This window comes from Loxodonta africana, chromosome 12 (assembly GCF_030014295.1).
Source record: "Loxodonta africana isolate mLoxAfr1 chromosome 12, mLoxAfr1.hap2, whole genome shotgun sequence".
NCBI classification, from domain to species: Eukaryota; Metazoa; Chordata; class Mammalia; order Proboscidea; family Elephantidae; genus Loxodonta; species Loxodonta africana.
Genome location: NC_087353.1, coordinates 92,720,124 through 92,734,568, shown reverse-complemented (window position 1 = coordinate 92,734,568; position 14,445 = coordinate 92,720,124). Strand labels below are relative to the sequence as shown.

The following is a 14,445-nucleotide window of genomic DNA, read 5'->3' as shown; positions in this document are numbered from 1 at the left end:
ACTAAATATTTTCCTTCCTGTGACATTTTTCACTGTTCCTAATTTGCTCTAGTGGGTTTCCTGGACATTTCTTTTTCTGGTTGATTAATTGCACTCCTGTTTGTTTAGCCCTCAGGCAGCTGCAAGGCAGGGGCCTTGTCTTAGTTGTTGTGATTCCTGCCACAGATAAATAAATGTTTGCTTAAATGGATTTAATTGAATCCCATTTGGCTTGTAATGCAGGGTTGCTTCTTGACATTTTATTGAGAGGAACCATTTTGGCGGCTAACGTGTATTCTCCCTTTAGCCTTTATTATGACTGAGACAGACTTAGCCCTGTCAGATGTTTTGGAAGATTTTTAACTTTCCTGTCAGATCCTAGAAAACTTGAGTCACATTCAGACTGAACCAACTCTTCCAACTCTTCAAGAGGAGGGTTGGAAAAAAAGAAAAAAACAGATAGAATTTAAATAGAGACGACTATTGTATTTGGAACTTGGAACTCCTACTTTGTAAGGGATTCCAAGATTCCCAAATTTGCTAAAATAGTATTCCTTTTCAATTCTGGAAAGAGTCATTGGGCCTCCCCAAATACAAACATTTCGAAATGGAGAGACATGAGTTTGTTTTTTTTTTTTTTTGAGGAATAAGCGGAACCTGAATGGGGCCTTTCAGAAGCGAGTCTGCAGATTCTGGAGAAGTGGTGATTCTCTGATCACCTCCTTGCTGCTCTTCTCACTGGGATTTGAGTCAGAGGAAGTCAGCTGAGAAGGGACTGCGTTTAGCACTCGGCTTCAGTTTGGTGACGTCTTAAACAAACCAGTGATTTTTTTTTTTTCCCTTTGTGGTCTCTTGCATCTTCTTTGGAAAGGAGTAGCCATTTGAAAAGGTTCTGTTGGTGTGTGCGTGTGGGAAGGGGCAGTGGGTGTGATCATGGGCTCACAGAGGCCTCAGGGACACTCCTGGATCTGTTCGTGATTATCAGTGTAACTTGCAAGTTGCCTGGTTCTGATTGGAGCAGAGTGCCATCGTGCTGGATAAGAGCCCAGCACTTTGGAAGAGTTTATTCTGGGCAGCAGTGCACGTGGTCGGCTGTCTGAACTGAAAATGAACATCTGGTGCACCAAATAAATAAATAAAATAAACCAGCTGCTATCAAGTTGACTCCGACCCATGGTGGCCTCACGTGTGTCAGAGTGGAACTGTGCTCCACGGGGTTTTCATTGGCTGATTTTAGAAGTAGATCACCAGGCCTTTCTTCCTAGTCTGTCTTGGTCTGGACACTCCCCTGAAACCTGTTCAGCATCATAGCAACATGCAAGTCTCTACTGACAGACAGATGGTGGCTGTGGCTGGGTGCATTGGCCAGTAATTGCACCTGGGTTTCCCACGTGGAAGGTGAGAATTCTACCACGGAACCACCAATGCCCCATTAATAGTTATAAAGACAGTTGACATTGAGTCAGCTCCGACTCCTGGGGACCTGAAGTGTGTCAGAGTAGGACTGTGCTCCATAGAGCTTTCAGTGGCTCGTTTTTTGGAAGTAGATCACGAGGTCATTCTTCCATGACATCTCTGGGTGGACTTGAATTTCCAACCTTTTGGTTAGTCATTGAGTGCTTAACCATTTGCATCACCCAGGGACTCCTGTCCGATGTGCAGGTCCATGGAAAAGTAAAGCTGTGCACCAGGCACTATGCTAGATGCTTCTACATATCTTATTTTCAAATCCTTGCAGCCAAATGATAAAGTAGGTGCTGATATTTTAGTGATGAGAAAACTGAGTACTGTACAGACTCCATCAGCAAATGAATGGATAGACACAGTGTGGTCCATCCATGCAACAGAATATTATCCACCTAGAAAGAGGAATGAAGTTCTGATCCATGCTGCAACATGGATGAACCTTGAAAACATGATGCTGAGTGAAATAGGTCAGACACAGAAGGACAAATAGTGTATGATCCCACTTGCAGGAAATATCTAGAATAGGCAAATGCATAGAGACAGAAAGTAGATTAGTGGTTACCACAGGGCCGGGGGAGGGGGAAGGAGCCCTGGTGGCACAGTGGTTAAGGTCTCGGCTGCTAACCGAAAGGTCAGTGATTCGAACCCACCGCCTGCTCCGAGGGAGAAAGATGTGGCAGTCTGCATCCCTAAAGATTAAAACCTTGGAAACCCTATAGGGCAGTTCTACTCTGTCCTGTAGGATTACTGTGAGTCAGAATAGAATCTATGGCAGTGGGTTTGGTTTGGTTTTAGGGGAGGGAGAAATGGAGAGTTATTGCTTAAGGCATGCTGAGTTTCTGTTTGGGGGGATTAAAAAGTTTTGGGAATGCACTTTGAAGGGTGGTGTCTGGGGTTTTAAACGCTTAGCAAGCAGCCATCTAAGATGCATCAATTGGTCTCAATCCACCTGAATCAAAGGAGAATGAAGAACACCAAGGACACAAGGTAATTACGAGGCCAAGAGACAGAAAGGACCACATGAACCAGAGACTACATCATCCTGAGAGCAGAAGAACTAGATGGTGCCTGGCTACAACTGATGACTGCCCTGACAGGGAACACAACAGAGAACCCCTGAGGGAGCAGGAGAGCAGTGGGATGCAGACCCCAAATTCTCATAAAAAGACCAGACTTAATGGTCTGACTGAGACTAGAAGGACCCTGATGGTCATGCCCCCCAGACCTTCTGTTGGCCCAGGACAGGAACCATTCCCAAAGCCAACTCTTCAGACATGGATTGGACTGGACAGTGGGTTGGAGAGGGATGCTGGTGAGGAGTGAGCTTCTTGGATCAGGTGGACACTTGACACTATGTTGGCATCTCCTGTCTGGAGGGAAGATGAGAGGGTGAAGGGGGTTAGAAGCTGGCGAAATGGACACGAAAAGAGAGAGTGGAGGGAGAGAACGGGCTGTCTCATTAGGGGGAGAGTAATTGGGCGTATGTAGCAAGGTGTATATAAGTTTTTGTGTGAGAGACTGACTTGATTTGTAAACTTTCACTTAAAGCACAATAAAAATTATAAAAAAAAATTTTGGAAATGAATAGTGGTTATGGTTGCACTACATGGTGAATGTAGTTAATGCCACTGAATTGTACACTACAAATGCTTAAAATGGCAATTTTTTAAATTATGTTTTACGGCACAAAAAAACAAAATGTCTGATCTCTAAAATCTATGTGATACTGCAAAAACTCAACTACAAAAAGACAAATAACCCAATTAAAAAATGGGCAAAGGATATGAACAGGCGCTTCACTAAAGACATTCAAGTAGCTAACAGGTACATGAGGAAGTGCTCACGATCATTAGCCATTAGAGAAATGCAAATGAAAACTACAATGAGATTTCATCTCACTCCAACAAGGCTGGCATTAATCCAAAAAACACAAAACAATAAATGTTGGAGAGGCTATGGAGAGATTGAAACACTTATACACTGCTGGTGGGAATGTAAAATGGTACAACCACTTTGGAAATTGATTTGGCACTTCCTTAAAAAAACTAGAAATAGAACTACCGTACGATCCAGCAATCCCACTCCTTGGAATACATCCTAGAGAAATAAGAGCCTTTACACAAACAGATATATGCATAGCCATGTTCACTGCAGCACTGTTTATAATAGCAAAAAGATGGAAGCAACCAAGGTCCCCATCAATGGATGAATGGATAAATAAATTATGGTATGTTCACACCATGGGATAGTACACATCGATCAAGAAAAATGATGAATCAGTGAGACATTTCATAACAGGGAGGAATTTGGAAGGCATTATGCTGAGTGAAATTAGTTGCAAAAGGACAAATATTGTATGAGACCACTATTGTAAGAACTAGAGAAATAGTTTAAACAGAGAAGAAAATATTCTTTAATGGTTACAAGAGTGGGGAGGGAGGGAGGAAGGGAGAGGGGTTTTCATTAGATAGTAGGTAAGAACTCCTTTAGGTGAAGGGAAAGACAACACACAATACAGGTGAGGTCAGCACAGCTGGACTAAACCAAAAGCAGTTTTCTGAAAAAACTGAATGCTTCGAAGGCCAGTGTAGCAGGGGCGGGGGCTTGGGTTCCATGGTTTCAGGGAACATCTAAGCCAATTGGCATAATAAAATCTATTAAGAAAACATTCTGCATCCCACTTTGGAGAGTGGCATCTGGGGTCTTAAATGCTAGCAAGCAGTCATTTAAGATACATCAATTGGTCTCAACCCACCTGGAGCAAAGAAGAATGAAGAACACCAAAGACACAAGGTAATTATGAGCCCAGGAGACAGAAAGGGCCACATAAACCAGAGACTACATTAGCCTGAGACAGAAGAACTAGATGATGCCTGGCTACAACCGATGACTGCCTGGATAGGGAAAACAACAGAGAACCCCTGAGGGATCAGTGGAATGCAGACCCCAAATTCTCATAAAAAGACCAGACTTAATGGTCAGACTGAGACTAGAAGGTCCCTGGAGGTCATGGTCCCCAGACCTTCTGTTAGCCCAAGACAGGAACCATTCCCAAAGCCAACTCTTCAGACAGGGTTTGGACTGGATAGAAAATGATACTGGTGAGGAGTGAGCTTCTTGGACCAAGTAGACACATGAGACTATGTGGGCAGCTCCTGTCTGGAGGGGAGATGAGAGGGCAGAGGAGGACAGAAACTGGCCGAATAGATGCGAAAAGAGAGAGCGGAGGGAGAGCAACTAGGAGTATATATAGCAAGGTGTATATAAATTTTTGTGTGAGAGACTGATTTGATTTGTAAACTTTCACTTAAAGCACAATAAAAATTAGCAAACAAAAAGAGAAACATCTGAGTGCGGAGAGGCACAGACAATTGAGAATTTGTGTGGAGACCATGTGACCCCTGGCCTGGCACAGGGTGACTGCCACTGTCACCTCTTCAGTGTCTGTGGATGTTGAGTACAGCAGTGTGGGTACGGGAGGGAGCATGGGCCTCGGTGTCATTGAATGACCTAGGTGCATGTCTGGCTCTGTCCTTGTGGCGACAACTCATTGCTGGGGAATTAGTGCATCCTGTGAGATTCCCATTAAGAGCTCTGCTGCTTATCAAAAGGTTGGCAGTTCGAATACACCAGCAGATACCTGGAACCCTTATGGGGCAGTTGTCCTTTGTCCTGTGGGGTTGCTATGAGTTGGAATCGACTCGATGGCAATGGGTTCGGTTTTTGGTTTTGATGAGACTCCCTTGGGAGAGGACCCAGGAGGCCTGCGCCTGGTTTCCTCTGGACTTCGCCCCATGTGCCTTTTCCTTTGCTGGCTTTGCTTGGTGTTCTATTGCTGTGATATACCATAGCTGTGATTAGGACTACAAGCTGAGTTCTGTGAGTCCTCTGAGTGAATCGTCAAACCTGGGGGTGGTCTCGGTGACCCCGACACAAAAGTGGTATCTCATTTTGGTTTTAATTTGCGTTTCTGATAGCTAATGATTTTGGCCATTTGTACATCTTCTTTGGAGAAATGTTTATTCAAATCCTGTGTCCATTTTAACAGTTGGGTTATTTATTATTATTATTATTATTGATTGTCAGAGTTCTTTATTTCTTCTAGATTCAAGTCCCTTCTCAGATAAAAGATTTGCAAATATTTTCTTGCAGTCCATGGGTTGTCTTTTCACTTTCTTGATGGAGTTCTTTGAAGCGCAGAAGTTTCTAATTTCCATGAAGCCCAATTTTTCTGTTTTTGTTGTAGCTGTTGCTTGTGCTCTCGGTGGCACAGCTGAGAAGACTTTGCCCAAACCTAGGTCATGGTGATTTATTCCTATATTCTCTTCTCGGAGTTTTATGGTTTTACCTGTCTGTGTAGGTTTTTGATATATTTTGAGTTAATCTTTGTATATGGCGTGAGGAAGGGTCAACTTCATTCTTTGAATGTGGAGATACAGTTGTCCCATCATAAGACATTTACTTGTTTTAGTTTCCTAGAGCTGCTATAAAAGAAATACCACAAGTGGGTGGCTTTACCGAACAGAAGTGCATTTTCTCATGGTGTAGGAGGCTAGAAGTTCGAGTACAGGGTGCCGGCTCTAGGGGAAGACCCTCTCTCTCTCTGTTGGCTCTGGGGGAAAATCCTTGTCTCAGCTTCTCTAGCTGGCCATCCTTGGAGCTCCCGAGCTTGTAGACTGGTCGGCCTCCATTGTCTTCAGGTACTGTTGGTCTGCCCCTGTGTCTGTCTCCCTCTGTGCCTAATCTGTGCCTTTTGTGTCTCTTAAAGTGATCCGCTTAAAACACACCCTACATTGACCTGGCTGCAGTAACATAACAAAGAAAACCCTATGCCCAAATGGGATCACATCCTCTGGTATGTTGTTATTGTTGTTACATGCTGCCTTGAACTCAGACTCCTAGTGACCCCACATGACGGAGTAGAACTGCCTTGTAGGGTTTCCTTGGCTATAATCTTTATGGGAGCAGATTGCCAGGTCTTTCTCGCGTAGAACTGCTGGGTGGGTTTGAACTGTCAGCCTTTCTGTTGGTTAGCAGCTGCGTTTTTACCAGTGTGCCACCACAGCTCTTTATCTACAGGTATAAAAAACCAAAACCAAAACCCGTGCCATCGAGTCGATTCTGACTCATAGTGACCCTATATGATGGAGTAGAACTGCCCCGTAGAGTTTCCAAGGAGCACCTGGCAGATTTGAACTGCCGACCCTTTGGTTAGCAGCCGTAGCACTTAACCACTACGCCACCAGGGTTTCCCTCTACAGGTATAGGGGTTAGGATTTATAACACATATTTTTTGGGGACACAAAAACAACAGTTTTTTTAGTTTCACGTGCCACCCCTGTGCTAGACTGTAATGGGGAATCATAGCTCCTGAAAGGAGTATGTATTCTAGTTTGGGAGAAACCCATGACTGAGAGGTTGGGGGAAAGCTCAATAAAGGAGAGACAAGCCAATCATGGGCGTGTGAAGGCAGAATCAGTAGGCCCAGGATACACTTTGCTGTTGAAGTGGTGTTTGCACAGAGCTCTGATGGGTGGAGAGAATTCAGTTCAGAAATTCTCAGCTCATAAGCAGCAGAGGGCTCAGAGGGACCATCAGAGATGATTTACACCTTGATTCAAGGTAAAAACACTTAAGCCGTTGCCGGAAGATGAAAAATATGCTTTTTCTTCAAGTCCCCCGTCCATATGGCATTATAGCGTTTATCATTAGATTTTCTTCTTGTATTCTCTGTGGGAGATAGTGGATCTAGCTGAAAACTGGCAGAGAGGCTGTGGTGGAAGAGGGAAGGTATGGCCTAACGGGAAGATGTGGCTGCTCAGGGTACACCACACAGTCTCCACCAGCAGCCACCCTCTTTGTGTTAGTAGCTTCTGCTTCTTGTTGTAACTCAGTGACGCATGGCTCCTGTCCCTGGTGAGACCAAGTGAAGTGTGTTGGTGCCAGGAGGGCATACCACCTGATCTCATGCCTAGGAAATCATGTTAACTTGTGCAGCTTTCTTGCTCGTGTGAATGAGATTCCTTTCCTTCATTTGCCAGATGTCTGTTGTGCATCTACTGCGTGCTGGGTACTGTTGTTGGTAATTACTAATTGTGCATACCACCAGCAGCTTTGTGGGAGAAAAGACCTGGCAATTTGTTTCCATAAAAGATTACAGCCTAGGAAACCTATGGGGCAGTTCTACTCTGTCCTGTAGTGTCAGGGTTGCTGTGAGTTGGAATTGACTGGACAACATCCAACACAATAACAACAATTGTGAATAAGCCAGCTAGGTGTCACAAATGGTTGTGATTGACTACTAACTGAAAAGTTGGTGGTTTGAACCAACCCTGAGGCACTTGGGAAGAAAGGCCTGGCAGTCTGCTTCTGAAAGTTCATAGCCTTGAAAACCCTATGGAATAGTTCTGCTCTGCACATGGGGTCACCATGAGTCAGAACAGATTCCACGGCAACTAATAACAACAGTTGTGAATAAAGTAAACACAAATCCCTGTGCTCATGGGATTTTTGTTCTTGTAGTGGGCGATGAGCAATATGCAGTGGACACGTTAAGTCAATGATGTGTGTTAGCATGCTGAGGGGAGGATCTAGAGTGGGGGGGAGGTGACGTTGCAAGTGGCCGTGGTCACCGAGAAAAACACTGTTGAATTTGAGTGATGCCTGAGCCCAGATTTGAAGGAGATGAGGGAGTTGGTCTTGCAGATATCTGGAGAAAGAGTGTTCCAGGCTCAACTATTGCAACACCTTTAAGGTTGGAAGGTGCCTGTTGTGTTTAAGGAATAGTAAGGAAGCCAGTGGAAACCCTGGTGGTGTAGTAGTTAAGTGCTATGGCTGCTAACCAAGAGGTTGGCAATTCGAAACCGCCAGGCGCTCCTTGGAAACTCTATGGGGCCGTTCTACTCTGTCCTGTGGGGTCACTATGAATTGGAATCGACTCGATGGCAGTGGGTTTTTGGTAAGGAAGCCAGTGTGGCTCAAGCAAAAGATAGACTATGTGCTGATCAAAAATAAAGATAAATAATTTTGGGGGGATGGTGGTGGATTTGAGAAGACCTTGCATTAAGATCTACTCTCTCCTTGTGATCAAAATTCTGATCCTCAGTTGTTTTCGTTGTTGAGTGTTGAGTCAATTCCGACTCCTAGCAACCCCGTGTGACAGAGTAGGGTTTTCTAGGCTATCATCTTTACGGAAGCAGATCTCCAGGTCTTTCTCCCACAGCTGCTGGTGGGTTCCAACTGCCGACCTTTCAGTTAACAGCAGAGCACTTAACCATTGTGCCTCCAGGGCTCCTTGATCCTCAGTTAGGAAGTTATAATTTTAGTTTTTTCTTTTTTAATGCCACTAGGATACATTCACTGGATTACCGAGGTAGCTCACAGTAACTCTCTGAGAGTTTCTGAAGGAGACTTATTTATTGCTTTCTGTGAGAATACAGTTCATTTGGATACATAAAAGGTACTGAGGGAAGTGACCATTAGCAGGAAAAAAATGTGGAATTTCTCTAGGAATTGATGCCAAGAAAAGGATAAAAAAGTTCAGCAAAAATCTTGTTTATGAGAATATTCTTTAAAAAAAAAATTTAATTTGGTTGTTGAGAATATACGCATCAGAACATGCAGCAGTCCAACAGTTACTGCATGTACAATTCAGTGACATTGATTACATTGTTCAAGTTGTGCAGCCATTCTCACCCTCCTGTTCGGAGCTGTTCCTCCCCCATTAACATAAGCTCGCTGTCCCCTAAGCTTTCTGTCTAACCTTTCGAGTTGCTGTTTTCAGTTTGATCCCATAGAGATAGTTCTTTAAAAGAGCACAGTGCTCTGAGAGTATTCTTCATGTTATTTATAATAACAGGAAACCGTTAATAGGAGAATGGCTAAGTGATTTTTATTCCCATACCGTCAAATATTATACAGTCATTGCAGCTCTTAATAACGATTTGGGATTATGGAACAATGGTTATACTAGTAAAAGAAAAATCAAGATAAACACATGAATTAACTGATTGCAGCTGTGATAAGAGAGACCTAGACCTACCAGAATGGTGGCAAAAAGCAAAGCAAAACAAAACAGCAAACAATAAATGGACAGAAAATACCACATGTTGGCTGGTGTGTGAGGCAGCTTGAGCTCCTGTACACTTACTGCTGGGAGTATAAACTGGTTCAGTCACTTTGGAAAACTGGAAATATTTACTAGAGGTCAACATACGATTCAGCAATCTTACTCCTGGGTACGTGTTCAACAGAAATGCATACATATGTCTACCAAAAGACATGCGCTAGAATATTCATGTTATTGTTGTTGCAGGCCATGGAATCGACTTACAGCGACCCTATATGACAGAGTAGAACTGCCCCATAGGGTTTCCTGGACTTCCCAATACTTTATTTTTGTTGTTGTTAGGTGCCGTTGAGTCGGTTCTGACTCATAGCGACCCTATGCACGACATTATAAATAGTAGTTTTCCTGATTCCCTTTTTTATTATTGGTGTATAGGAATCCAACTGATTTTTGTATGTTTATCTTGTATCCTGCTACTCTGCTGAATCTATTAGTGCCAGTAGTTTTCTCAGGGAGTCTTTTGGATTTTCTAAGGATAGTGTCATATCATCTGCAAATAGGGACAGTTTAACTTCTTCATTACCAATTTGAGTGCCCTTTATTTCTGTTTCTTGCCTTATTCCTCTAGCTAGGACTTCCAACATAATGGTAAATAGGAGTGGTGATAAAGGTTCTGTTCCCAAAGGGAATGTTTTCAGCCTCTCTTCATTGAGAACAATATCGGCCATTGGTTTTGCATAGATGCCCTTTATTATGTTAAGAAATTTCCCTGCTATACCTATTTTATTGAGAGTTTTTATCAGGCATGGGTGTTGGACTTTGATTGAGATGATCATGTGATTCTTTTCTTTCCTTTTATTTATGTGGTGGGTTATGTTGATTGATTTTCTAACGTTGAACTACCCTTGCATACCTGGTATGAATCCTGCTTGGTCATGATGTATTATTTTTTTGATATGATGCTGAATTCTGTTGGTTAGAATTTTGTTGAGAATTTTTACATCTATATTCATGAGAGAGACGGGTCTGTAATTTTCTTTTTTGCAGCGTCTTTGCCTGTTTGGTATCAGGGTTGTGCTGGCTTCATAGAATGAATTTGGAAGTATCGCTTCCTTTTCTATGTTCTGAAATAGTTTGAGTAGTACTAGTGTAAGCTCTTCTTTGAATGTTTGGTAGAATTCTCCAGTGAAGCCATCTAGGCCAGGCCTTTTTTTGGTTGGACTGTAATCTTTATGGAAGCAGATCACCAGTTCTTTCTCCATCAGAGCCGTTGGGTGGGATCGAACTACCAACCTTTTGAGTTAAGTTGAGCGCTTAACTGTTGCACCAGCAGGACTCCTGGAATATTCATAGCAGCATTATATGATTGTAAAACACCGGAAACTACCCAAATGGCCAGCGACAGTGGAATGAATGAATGAATTGTGGTACATTCACACAGTGGGGTACTATCCAGCACTGAGAATCAAAAATCTACCACCACGTGCAGTGCCATGGATGAAGCTCACAAACATAGTGTCAAGGGAAAGAAGCAGAAACGAGAGAGAACACAGTGTCTCATTCCACTTGCTGCTGCTGTTGTTAGGCCGTCGAGTCAATTCCGACTCCTGGGACCCTATGTGACAGAATAGAACTGCCCCCTAAGGTTTCTTAAGCTGTAATCTTTATGGGAGCAGGTCTCCAGACCTTTGTCCCTTGGAGCCACTTACATAATATAAAAACATGCAAAAATAATCTGGGGTGTGACGGATAGGAACCCGGAGAGGGTGTTAGGGTGCTAGTTAAGTTCTTTCTCTTGATACCTGGTGATCTTTCCACTGATGCGTTCTGTTTGAAAATTATTGATCTGAGCAGTTATGGTGTATACACTGTTCTATACCTTTGTTCTATTTCAATAAAAAGTTAAAGCCATTGGGGAAAATAAGTTGTATCATTACAATATAATACAATATAATTATAATTTATTGTATGTAACTAAATATAATATTTACATGTACTTTATGGATATTTATATAGAAAAAGTGCAAAACATGCTTGGAAATGAAATCCATCAATTCTAGAATAATGGTTATTTTTTAATAGGAAGAGGAGAGGATGGTGTATAACATTTTATTTCTTTAATTTTTTATTTTCAGCAAACAGTATGGCAAAATGTTTTACTTCAGTGAAATCCTGGTGAATATGTAAATTCTGATATTTTTTATGCATTTGTGTATGTTTGAAGTATTTCCCAATTAAAACACATGTAAAGGACTCCGTTTAATTAAACTCCTTGGTTAAAAAAAAAAAAGGAACAATAAAAAGTTTACTGATGACTGATTCCTTTTTTTTTTATGCTACCTGCAGAAAGAAACAGGAAGCCTGCTGGCACAGTGGTTAAAGTGCTTAGCTGCTAACAGAAAGGTCAGTGGTTTGAACCCACCAGCCACTCCTCGGGGAAAAGATATGGCCGTCTGCTTCTGTAAAGATGGCAGCCTTGGAAACCCTATGGGGCATTTCTGCTCTGTCCCATAGGGTCAGTGAAAGTCGGATTAGGTTCGACAGGGAAGAGTTATAGATGGAAACATCTCCACTTTCAGAAGCTGGAGGTGTGTGCAGGGGAGCTCCCTGGCCACAGAGCTGCTGAATTCTCCTTTCTGATGCCGTGATTAGGATGAGGAACCTCCTGCTTCCATTTCCTGAGAACAGTTTGTTAGTTTCCGAATAACACTGTAGCTTAGAGAAGTTTTCAATCAAAGGTAGCAACTGCTTCATGAGATCGAAGAGGAATATTCTTTTTTTTTTTTTTGTGGTGAAAACACACACAAAACAACATATACCATTTCAGCAATTTCTACATGTATAATTCAGTGACATTGGTTGCATCCTTCAAGCTGTGCCACCTTTCTCGAGAACCTTTTCCAAATTATTTCACCATCATTAATACAAAGTCACTGCCCCGCTCAGCTTCTCATCTGCCCTTTTGAGTTGCTGTTGTCAGTTTGATCACGTGGAGGTAACTCTTTAAGAGTAATGCTCAAGGCAGACTTCCTTTTCTAATTAGGCTAAACTTTCAAAGATGGCTTCAGGGGATAGTTTCAGTTCAAGGCTTACAGATTTCCTCAGGGTAATAGTTTCAGGTGGTCAATGGCTCCGGAAAGTCTGGATTCCATGAGACTTGGAAAGCGCAGGAATATTCTTGCTGAAAATTCAGAGCATAAATTGGCTCCCTTTGTTTTATTTGGGTGGAAAGTTGTTGTCTGGAGTATCATTTTTCCTGACGGGTCCTTTCCCATCTGATTATAAAAGCCAGGCAGTAGCATTTATGAGCACGTGATTTTTTATTACATTTGGGGGCCTGGGTCTAGGCAAGGTCCTGTATTCTTTCCTTCTAGCCCAGTGGACTCCGTGGGTGGTACAAACGGTTAACTTGCTCAGCTGCTAACCAAAACATTGGCAGTATGAATCCACCCAGAAATGCCTCAGAAGAAAGGGCTGGTGATCTACTTCTGAAAAATTAACCATTGAAAGCCCTGTGGAGCATAGTCCGACTCGGACACACATGGGGTAGCCATGAGTCAGCGGCCACTGGTTTTTATGACAGCGGTTTTCAGACTGCATCAGCCTCACCTGGGAACTTGTCAGACATGCGGATTCTCAGACCTAACCCCAGAGCTGCTGACTGGGAAACTCTGGGTAGGGCCTAGCAAGCTGTGCTTTAACAAGCCCCCCAGGTGGGTCTGATGCAAGGTCAGAGTGAAGAACCACAGCCCTGTGACAGCTTGCTGTCTCTCACTGGGCTTTGTCATCCCCACATTCTGGCGACTTAGCTGCTGCTTGTGGTCCTGGGGCCCTGAACTCGGGCTTACTCAGAAGACGCGATCATGTCCCACTAAATGGAGATGATATGCACCTTACTCACTGGCTCTTGTGAAGACTAAACCACCCAAAAAACCTGTTGCTGTCGAGCCGGTTCCAGCTCATGGCCGCCCCATGTGACAGAGTAGAACTGCACTCCATGGGGTTTTCTTGGCTGTAATCCTTACAGAGGCAGGTCTTCAGACCTTTCTGTGCGGTGCCAGAGGGTGAGTTTGAACAGCAAACCTTTAGGGTGGTAAAAAAAAAAAAAAAGTAGACAAGTGCAAACCCGCAGTGCCACCCAGGGACCTTTTTGCCAAGGCTAAATGACGTGTAATGGCTCTCAAAGCATGTTTAAACTGTGAAAGGCACCCTCCAAATATGAGGAGAACCCCAGGGAGTTCTCAGCTGAGAGGAGTCGGAGACTCTGAGTGCCCGCGTAGCTTTTCCATGCGGGGCCAGCTGGGGTGGGCCTGGCCTCCAGGCTGCACCAGACGCTTGGCCTGTCTGCTAAGTGGGGACTGTAGCTGGGTCGACTGAGAGCCTGTGACTGCTGTTGCTGTATGGACTGTGCAGAGGGCCCCCTGGCCTTTGATTCCTGCCCAGGTCAGCATCTGCAAGAGATTTACTTAGACACAGCAAGGGCATCTAGTGCGGCGTGGGGTAGTGGGCAAATCCTGTTTGCTTCCCAAAGCTTTGGTCCCTGGTGAATGTGGGCCCCAGGATGTGAGCTGCCTACAGAACACATGGAGCTAGGTCTCTGTGGACTTGCATCTCAATGGCAGGACTGCTGTCTAAAGGTTCCATTGGGAGGGATTTTGTCTTTTTGCGTGTGTTTGTATATGACTGACTTCAACCCATTGTCCCGATTCCGACACATAGTGACCCTATAGGACAGAGTAAAACTGCCCTACTGGGTTTCCAAGGCTGCAGTCTTTATGGAAGCAGACTACTTCTTTCTCTCGTGGAGCAGCTGGTGGGTTCAAACTGCCAACCTCTCGGTTAGCAGCCAAGCACCTAACCACGGTAGCACCAGGGCTCCTTTGTTCAGGAAGCTAACAGGATCTTAACTATTGTTAGCCGGCTGCTTCCCT

The 14,445-nt window shown here is 43.7% G+C and overlaps 1 protein-coding gene across 4 annotated transcripts in view; it reads left to right on the top strand.

Annotated features, from left to right (window-relative positions):
- The window catches only part of SNX8 (sorting nexin 8), a 63,767-nt gene that overhangs the window by 12,346 nt on the left and 36,976 nt on the right, over positions 1–14,445 (top strand). Inside the window, exon 2 of one of the 4 annotated variants that reach the window (XM_064295962.1) lies at positions 11,861–11,917. The exons of the other annotated variants lie outside the window; for them this stretch is intronic. The gene's annotated coding sequence lies outside the window, so the exon portion shown is untranslated. The remainder of the gene's footprint in view (positions 1–11,860; positions 11,918–14,445) is intronic. 4 annotated transcript variants of the gene reach the window in all.